This window comes from Symphalangus syndactylus, chromosome 3, assembly GCF_028878055.3.
Source record: "Symphalangus syndactylus isolate Jambi chromosome 3, NHGRI_mSymSyn1-v2.1_pri, whole genome shotgun sequence".
In the NCBI taxonomy this organism is placed as follows: Eukaryota; Metazoa; Chordata; class Mammalia; order Primates; family Hylobatidae; genus Symphalangus; species Symphalangus syndactylus.
The window spans coordinates 150610438-150619714 of NC_072425.2; positions in this window are offsets into that span (position 1 = coordinate 150610438).

A 9277-nucleotide genomic window follows, 5' to 3' on the forward strand; every position below is an offset into this window, starting at 1 on the left:
GGAGATCGAGACCATCCTGGCTAACACGGTGAAACCCAGTCTCTACTAAAAATACAAAAAAATTAGCCAGGCGTGGTGGTGGGCGCCTGTAGTCCCAGCTACTCGGGAGGCTGAGGCAGGAGAATGGCATGCACCTGGGAGGCGGAGCTTGCAGAGAGCCGAGATGGCACCACTGCACTCCAGCCTGGGTGACAAAGCGAGACTCCCTCTCAAAAAATAAAAAAAAAAAGATCTTTCTTAATGTGGATCTGTTTCCTTTCATTGTGACAGGCACTCAATAAACTCTCTTAGTATGAAAGTGTTCATGTCCTTTAACTCTGGGAATTTTGAATTTTTTTCACATTGTGGCTTCAAAATGTTTATCTTCTCTATTTTATTTGTTCTTATTTGTGGAGGTCCTATTAAAAGGACATTAGAGTACCTGGATTGGTTTCCATCTATTTTCTCTCTCTTTCATCAAGATGCCCTTGACTTTAATTTCTCCTAGTGAATTTTGTTAATTATACTATCAAACTATTAATTTCAAATGGTCTTCTTTGTTGTCTTTTTTTTAAAAAAATAGTTCCCTATTCTTGTTTCACGTTCACAATATCTTCTAACGTCTCTCTGAGGATATTAATTAAGGCTTCTGAAATTCCCTTTTGCTGCCAGCAAAATCTCCATTTCCTCAGATAACGTATTTTTTTTTTTTCTCTCAGTTGTGTTGTCTTTGGCTTTTATGCGGAAAAGCTTCCTCAACTGTCTGGTGATCTTTGGTCTTCCTTTTACATTCAAGAGAAAAGCAACAAAAGACTAACTTGCATTATTGACTGGCAGATCCTTTAAAGATTATCGGGCAAGGAGCTGGCCTTGGGGCCCTTTCCCACAAAGTGTCAGCAGTCGTAGGTCCTTTTTTTGTCCTTAAGCCAGACAAACTTCTGCACAGAGGAGCCCTTCATTCTCTTCCCAGGGGAGTAAAATCCTGGCTTCTCTCATTCTAGAAGAAGGCTCAGTGGGTTTCACCATTCAGGATGGAGACTCTCAACCTCTTTGTTTTTTAATATAGGGCCTCAGCTCTCTCCTGTGGTTGAGACTGGAGCCTCTCTTCTTCAATTCCTTCCAAAAATAAACTTTTCATTCATGCTATAGTGGGAGGATCAGGGAATTCTGGAGATGAGAAGTGCATGACACAGACTTTCGACCAATCCATTACTTTCAGCCCTCCCCATTTCTGTCTTCCAAGGTATCCTGTATCTGTCATTCCTAGGCCTGGGTCCAACAGTGTAAGTCTATCTGTCACGTCACTCTGCAGACCCTTAAATGTCCTTTCTTTACTAAATCAGTTGCCACTGATTGTTTTTTTCTGAAGAAAACATCCATCACACCTGCAATGTTTTTTCTATTTTTTGTTTGTCCTTGGGATTTGTACCTCTTTAACCCTTTGTTATCAAGTCTGTGAGATTAGCGAAGACACTGGAGATCAGCCCCCGATAACTGACAGCAAACTAGTTCATGCACTTAGTGGCCATAAAGCAGGAAAGATGACAAACAGAACTGTGAACACACCTGGAATAGCAAGCACTGCCTCCAATATAAAGCAAAGTCCTGCACAAACAGGAGTCACTGAAATATGAGTGACTACTGCTGATGTGTGCATCAAACATGCACATTTATGAGGTCATTTATTTGCTTCACTCCCGTGTGAAGGAGCACAGGAGGAACAAATTAGCCCTACTTGGCAGATAGAAAAATAAGGAGGAATGAGATGAAAAGATCTGACCCAAATCCTAGCAAATCAAGAATTAAGCCAGGACCCGCATACATACATCCTGATACTTAGGCCCTTCCTACCAGCCAGCCCCGACAATGAGTGCTCCTTTCAAACCCTGTTGCTGTCACGAATCACATAAGCATTGCCTTAGCTCACACGCAGCCCAAACACGGGCTAGATGTGCTCGAGACAGAGCAATAACCAAGCTCGCCTCATCATAAGCCTTCTATTTAGATATGCCTGATCCCACTTTAACTAAGTATTGAAGAAAATGGCACCAGATTTTCACCTTCTTATGCAAGTTTTCCCCCAGAATGTCTCTCGAGCAAGAACTGAAATAGCCTATCAACGGGGGAAAAAGTCATTACCCCTTTTCCAAAGTGAAGAGCAGGAATGCGGAAGGATGCCCACCTACAGGTCAAGTGTCAGGCAGGGCCAACACTCCCAGACTCCTGTCCGGAGCGCCACCCTCTGTCTTGCGGCTGACTTTGGTTTTCCTTTTCTCTCTCCTCCCTTTTGCTTTCCCCGCCCATTTCCTGTCCTTCTTTTCTCCCTGTGTGGAGGGGCCTCTCCCTACTCTTCTCTGAATGAAAAGGCTACTCTTCTCTCCTTGACATCTTGTTAGGCTGTGAATACACATCTATTGATTTGCATTTGGTGGAAGAAAAAGAAAAGGGAGGGTGGGGGTGAAGAAAAAGAAAAACACACAGTCACACATTCCCTAACATCATGGCTTCCAGGGGGACATGTTCAAGCAATGCAGAGAATTTTAACTGCATCTCTTTCTGCCTCCAGACCCCTCCAGCCTCTCCATCACACCAGCTGCTGCCTAGGTTCCACCAGCCCGGGCCCACGCTCGCTCGGAGGAGGTGGCTGGCACCAAGGGAGCCACTCAGGCTTCCTCCCTCCTGCATGTCTGTGCTCACAGATTGCTGACACTGACCCTTTGTGTGAGGCTACAGTCCAAAATAAGTTTTCTTGCAGGATAGGGGCTCAGGAGAGTCAGGAGACTTTGTTGTTAGCAAAGGCTGGCCCCAGAGACTACGTGACAATGACTTCAGTGGTTGTGCTAGCTGTTTGTGCCAATGTAAAAATAAAGCCCAAGTCATTAAGAAGCATACAACTAGGAATCATACACCTCGGTTACAATTGAGGTTCTAACGTTTTCTAGCCATGAGGTACCTAACTCCACATTCTTCTCTTCCCAGAGACCAACATTTCATGCACAGGGAATGCACGCCTTTTTTTAAGGATCTACACCCAAAATTCATTCCAAAGCTGCACAGAGATGCAGGACAAGCTCTTCCTTGTCCCTGGCATTTTGGGGGCTGGGAGCTAATTCTCTATGTAGCAAAAGTGGCCGAGGAATCAAAGAGTTTATTACTTCAACTCAATATGCATCTTTCTATGGCAAAAACTAAGTCAGCATCTAATCTAGGACCATTTTAGCTTATTTTCAAGTAATATTTACTAAGCATTCAATCAGTAACCGTTACTGAGCATCCATTGTGCACAAAGAGAAGCTGAGTCTGCACAGAAGATTGAGCCCTGCAGAAGGCAGAGATGGCCCTGATGCAGTGTTCCACGGTCCCCAGAGAAAGAAGGGAGCCAGGCAAATGACAAGCAAGAAAGCCTTTGGAAAGTAGGAATGCCCCTGCACACGGCCATATCATCATTGTGGTAGTGGATATGACATTCTCTAGGCACAGCCACATCTGCGTATTTCACGAAGAATGCACTGACTATTAGCCAGATATAGTGGTGCCATTTAAATGAAATCAGCCCGCACAGTATTTTAAATAATCCCGGTTTTGGTTCAGTCCACACGCACACCTTTTAAAATGGAAACACTGGACCGAGCAGTAATGACAGAGAAAAAAACAAACTCCAGCTTCACGTATTTGGACTGGAAATTGTGGAGAGCTCAAGACTGAAATGAATCTGATTGCCCTCCCAGACTTACCTTACACAAAACCGCAGCACTTATATGAAGATGCCCTCCTGCAAAATTAGATTCTTCAAGCTTCACTAGGTACCTGTGTTTGACACACTTGCTTCTGTTTTCAATATTTCCTTGAAGGATGTAAGAGCCTCTGAGGCCTCCAAAGTTCAGTTAAACCAAAGACCTGCGAGTTAGGATGTTAACCTAAAGATGCCCCTGCTCAGAAGTCTATACTATTGAACTGCAATTCTCACGAGGGGAAGTGGTGAAGAAAGCCTTTTTGCTCTTTTGCTTTTTTGCTGAGGGGGGGCCTGCTGGGTACTCCCTGGAATGAACAATGCTCTCCCAAATCTTTATCACGCCTGGAACACAGATGCTGACACAAAATGAGAAATCAGAGCCTGAGGAGCAGGTTACCTGGACTTTGTTCTGGTGGAGCTTGGAGCAGGGTTTTGAATGGACTTGTGTTGCTTTTGTTTCCTTTAACATAAACTACATGAATCTCTCATTACTTCCACCACCAACAAAGATTTTGAATTTGTCCGTGGTCCTAGGAACCCTGGAGTGAGGAGGATGATTAAATCAACAAATTTCCGTGACCCTCGGCCTCCTTTCCAGGCAACTCTCTTGTTGCCTGACATTAATATTTCCAGAGCCTACTTAGCTGCATATATTTTTATCCAAAATGTGTGGCTAGAGAAAATAACTTCATTAATATTGTGGCAAAATACTAAAACAAAAGGTCAGGGGGTGACACACACACAAAATCGCCTCTGGACAATGTCTCCATGTCCCCAAGAAGCTACAGTGAACACCTGAGACCCACTTACGAACTCACCAACTTTGAGGACCATGCATCTCTTAGGAACCACCTGCCATGACAGCTCAGCCCTGAGACCCACTAAGACAACAGTCCTGGAAGGTTCCAGTGTGCTCAGAAGAGAGTGCACCCATAGGTTCCACAGCACCAGGGGCCTTTATTTACACAGCACCCTTTCCCCAGCACCAACCTAAAGCGTATATATATATATATATATATATATATCCTCACTCTGTCACCCAGGCTGGAGTGCAGTGGTGCAATTATATCTTATAGCAGCCTCAAAACTCCTGGGCTCAAGCAACGTTCCTGCCTCAGTCTTCAAAAGCATTGGGATTGCACGCGTGAGCCGCCACGTTCAACCTATGACAGCATTTTAAGGTGGAATTCAGCTCATGGAGCCTTTGCCAGGATCTGCAGGTGCCAAGGGCTCGGAGCTGAGGAATACAGAGCCAGAAATGGCAAACAGCAGTAGGTCCAGCCGTGCCAAAGGGCACACTTGTCACTACATCTTCCAGGCCAAGATTTTGGCCACGACATTGGAGCATCAAGAACTCATGGCTCCTGCACTCTGGTCTCTGACAGCGAAGAGGAAATATTTCTTCCCTGACGCTTTCATTAAAAGCTTTAGTAACCTCCCCACCACCTCCCATGGAAGGAGGCTCACAACCCACATTCACAGCTTTCAATGTCTATCCTGTGGAACAGCATATGCCAGGAGTGGTTGACCCCAGGACACTATTCTATGTCCAGCAGTATTTTTAAATAAAGTATGTTGCCGACAAGCCCTCATCCAGATTTTTAGGTTTTCTTGAAAAATCAGACGACTTGACCAAGCTGATTCTTCATTCCATCTAATAAAAATCATCGGGAATTCTAGCTGCTCTTCCAGGCAAAGAAGCCCCTCCGTGCTACTGCAGCCCCCAGGGCCCACTTCATTCATATATACAACCTACCCTCCCAGGCCTCCCCTGCCCCTACAGTGTAGTGTCTCTCTCTCTCTGTTACTATAAGTTAAAACACTGAGAATCTGAGAATGCTTTTATTCTCACCCAAGAAAACACCACCAGAGACTTAGAAATTATCCAACTTCCTCCCCAAGTAGGAGAAATAGTGAAGAGATCATTTTGCAAGGGCTCAATTTTACCCATCTGGATACCTCAGTGTGCGGCACATGAAGCCTTCACTGCATTTCTATTATCAGTTGCAGATAATACGGCCCTCCAGAGAGGGATGTTCATGTTCTCAGAAAGCTGGAAGAGCAGGAGTAGGTGAAACAGCTATGTGTGACTTTCACAGGCACCTACAAGTAGAGGGGCCAGAAAGTGTGGTTTTGGTTCCTCCTCCAAAGCAGGCCAGTGGGCATTAGTAATGGTGGGGGAGGGAGGAGGTCCCTAGGGAGTGTCTGCATAGTGACACTGAGACCATTTACCAAGACACAAATGCAAACTGAAAGAGTAATATTCTTCACTGACATATTCAAGCAGGAGAGAAACCTGTTTTAAAAACAACCACCAAAACCTGCTTACCTCGTTTTGCGTGATGCTTCCTCGCCCCCTTCTTAAGTACACACTTTGTGGAAAAGACTCACACATTTGCATGATGGTATAAAGAAAAGGCCCTTTACCCACCAGCATGGAGAGAAATGAGACAGGGAGGGAGTGGGGGGTAGTGAAGCAGCTGGTTCCACAGAAGGAAAGCGAGCAGGACTGAGTATCGATTTTGGCTTTGGGAGAACAAGGCATTCGGAAGCAAGAAGCCATGTTGGTAAGTGCAGGCCCCTCCTCCCCATAGAGGCCAGGGAACAGCCCGGAGCACCGGGGCTAATCTGTGCGAAGAGCCCTTGAGGGTTTCTGTGGACCACAGACAGAAACAGCAGCTGGTGATGACATACAGGGTAACGCCCGTTCTCTGATCTCAGAGTGAAAAGCGACCACAGCAGGCTCCTGACTCATGCAGGCCCCTCCCCTTGTGCAGGCCTCTCACCTTGTACGGCCTCCTCCCCCTGTGCAGCCTCCTCCTTTAGTGCAACCTCCTCCCCCTGTGTGGCCTCTGCCCCCAGTGCAGTCTCCTCCCCTTATGTGGCCTCCTGCCCCTGCGCGGCCTCCTCCTTCAGTGTGGCCTCCTACCCCTGTGCAGCCTCCTGCCCCAGTGTGGCCTCCTCCCCCTGTGCAGCCTCCTGCCTCAGTGTGGCCTTCTCCCCCTGTGCAGCCTCCTCCCTCTGTGCAGCCTCCTCCCCCTTGTGCAGCCTCCTCACCTTGTGTGGCCTCCTTCCCTTGTACAGGCTCCTTACCTTGTGCCACTTTTCTGGAAAAACGTGTCACAACCTGTGCTATCACCACCCACTGGGGACACTAGTAAACAGGAAACCTGTGTTGACTCAAGGATCGTCACTTTTGTTTCTTGCATCTGCGGCCAGGGCCTTCTCCACACTGCTGTTCTGCACCGCAGCCTCAGTCTCCAGGAGGAATTCAGTAAATATGTGTGGAATGAATGTAGAGATGCGTGAACGAATGAATGAACATCAAGGGTCCCTACAAAATCACTTCTGCGGCATAGGCCACAAGCCATGCTCGAATAGGTGAATTCAGAGAGGGAAGAGCCTTTGAGATCAGATAGGCCTGAGTCCGAATCCTGCTGCGTAACCTTAGACAGCTGCCCTCCCCTCTCTGAGTCCCTATTTCCTTACCTGATGAATTAAGACAAGAATGTTCATCGCACAGTGCTGCCGTGAGGAGTAAGTGAGAGACAGTCTGTAAAGCACTCAGCGCAGTGCTTAGGAGCTCAATAAAGGGCCACCGTTGTCACTACTGGTCCAGCAACAACCTGACTTACTGATTTCTAGCAAGTCTTATTCTCAAGCGGATCCCGAAGATTCCCACAGGGAAGTTTCCTGGATCGCACGCCAGGTGGAAAGGTCTCTACACCCCCACAGTGACCTCCAGCCGACTGCTTCTCAGGGTGTCACTTGAGGAAACTCTTCATCAAACTCCTTCTGCAGCCTGCCCTACCCATGTGAAGTTTCCTTCCAGAGTGCGGGTTTGCATGCAACTGCACGGAGGGTTCTTCCAGCTCCCTGGCCCTGCCGTTAGACTCATTCCTCCTTGATGTCTTGATTTGCCTTGTCCGCCCGCTCCTGCCTGCATCCCTGCATGCCCATGCTCTCTACTCCCTGCGGCATGCCCCAGGGCACTTTATTCTTGGCTCTGGTTCTTGGTCTGGTTTTTCTCAGCCCTCTTCCAGTCATTAAAAAATCAGAAATATGGAAACTTACATTTGACACAGTCACAAATAACTTTTGTCTCAGTCAAGTGACGAAGACACCCAAAATATATGCAATAGGGGGTTAGGCCATTTCACAAATAATTAAGATTTTGATTTCTTCTCTTTCCAGCTCTCAGATAAACAGTCCAGCAATGGATGCTTCAGAGGCAGCAGAGCCTCATGGCAAGCATCCAAACAGACCTGGGTTTGGGATCTGGCTCTGACACTCAGTCCCCTCCAGGCAGGATGCCTCGGCGTCTGCTATCTTCAGTTTCCTCATCGATACAATGGGGATAAAGAAAGTAACCACCTCCTCACGCCAGTGTGAGAAAGGAATGACAACATGTGTTAAGAAGCACTGAGAACAGTGTCTGGCGTGCAAAAAGTATTCAGGTGATGTTAGGCATCACCATCATTATAAGAGGAGCCAATGGCATTTATTGAGAACTATTCTGGCTAGACACTATACTAGACCCTTGAGATGCAAGACAGTAACACCAGACAAGGCCTCTGGACCCTGAATTTAAAGTCCAGACGGAAGTAGAGACTTCTGTTAAATAATCATGCACATAGACAGGAATTATCACTGTGACGATTACCTGAAATGGAGGTGCATTGTATTAAGAGAGGAGAAGTGGGAGGCTTAACCTGGTTTAACAGGCCAGGGAAGCGTTCCTTCAGGAGGAGAGATTTCATCTGAGATCTCAGGGATGAATGAAAGTAATTCAAGTTAGGGGGATGCATATGTGGGACATGACCAGGGCCCATTTAAGGAACTGAAAGAAGGCCCAGGGTGGCCAGGGCAGGTGAGGGTGGAGGAGCAGAGGAAGGCCAAATCCTAGGGAGACCACAGGCTCTGCTGAGCAGCGTTGTCTCCATCCTGAAACTGAGGGAGAACTAGTGATGATTTATAAGTTTGGGGAAGGAGGTGTGCATGAGCATTCTGGGTGCAATGTGTAGAATGAATTGGAAAGGAGCAGACATGGATGGGGCAGGGACAGTCGGAAGTGCACTGCATGAGTCCAGGCATGAACAAGAGCAGCTTTGTCTGAAGCACTAGATGATGGCAATGAGCACGGACACCCACTCCCGGATCGTAGAGTTTTAGGAAATACAAGCCACAGAATTTGGTGGTGATGGGAACAGGGGAAGCAGAGTATTCAACTCTGACCCCTTGATTCCTGGTTCTGTTTCTGCATGGACATAGCGTCAATGGATGCGAAAGGACATACTGAGCTCAGACCTGGTTGAAGAGCGCAGTCATGGGTTCTGTTGGGGAAGTAGCATCACAAACAAAGTAGCTCATTGTTCTAGAGTCAGACTGCCTGGACCCCAATTCCATATCCATTCCTGACGGTCGATGTGACCTGAAACTCTCTAAGCTTAATTTCATTAACAATTCCCACCCACCAACCTCATAGAGTTGACATGAAGATCTGAGACCATGGACACGAAGCCATGAGCACAGTGCCTGGCACACAGTAATAACTCAACACAGGCC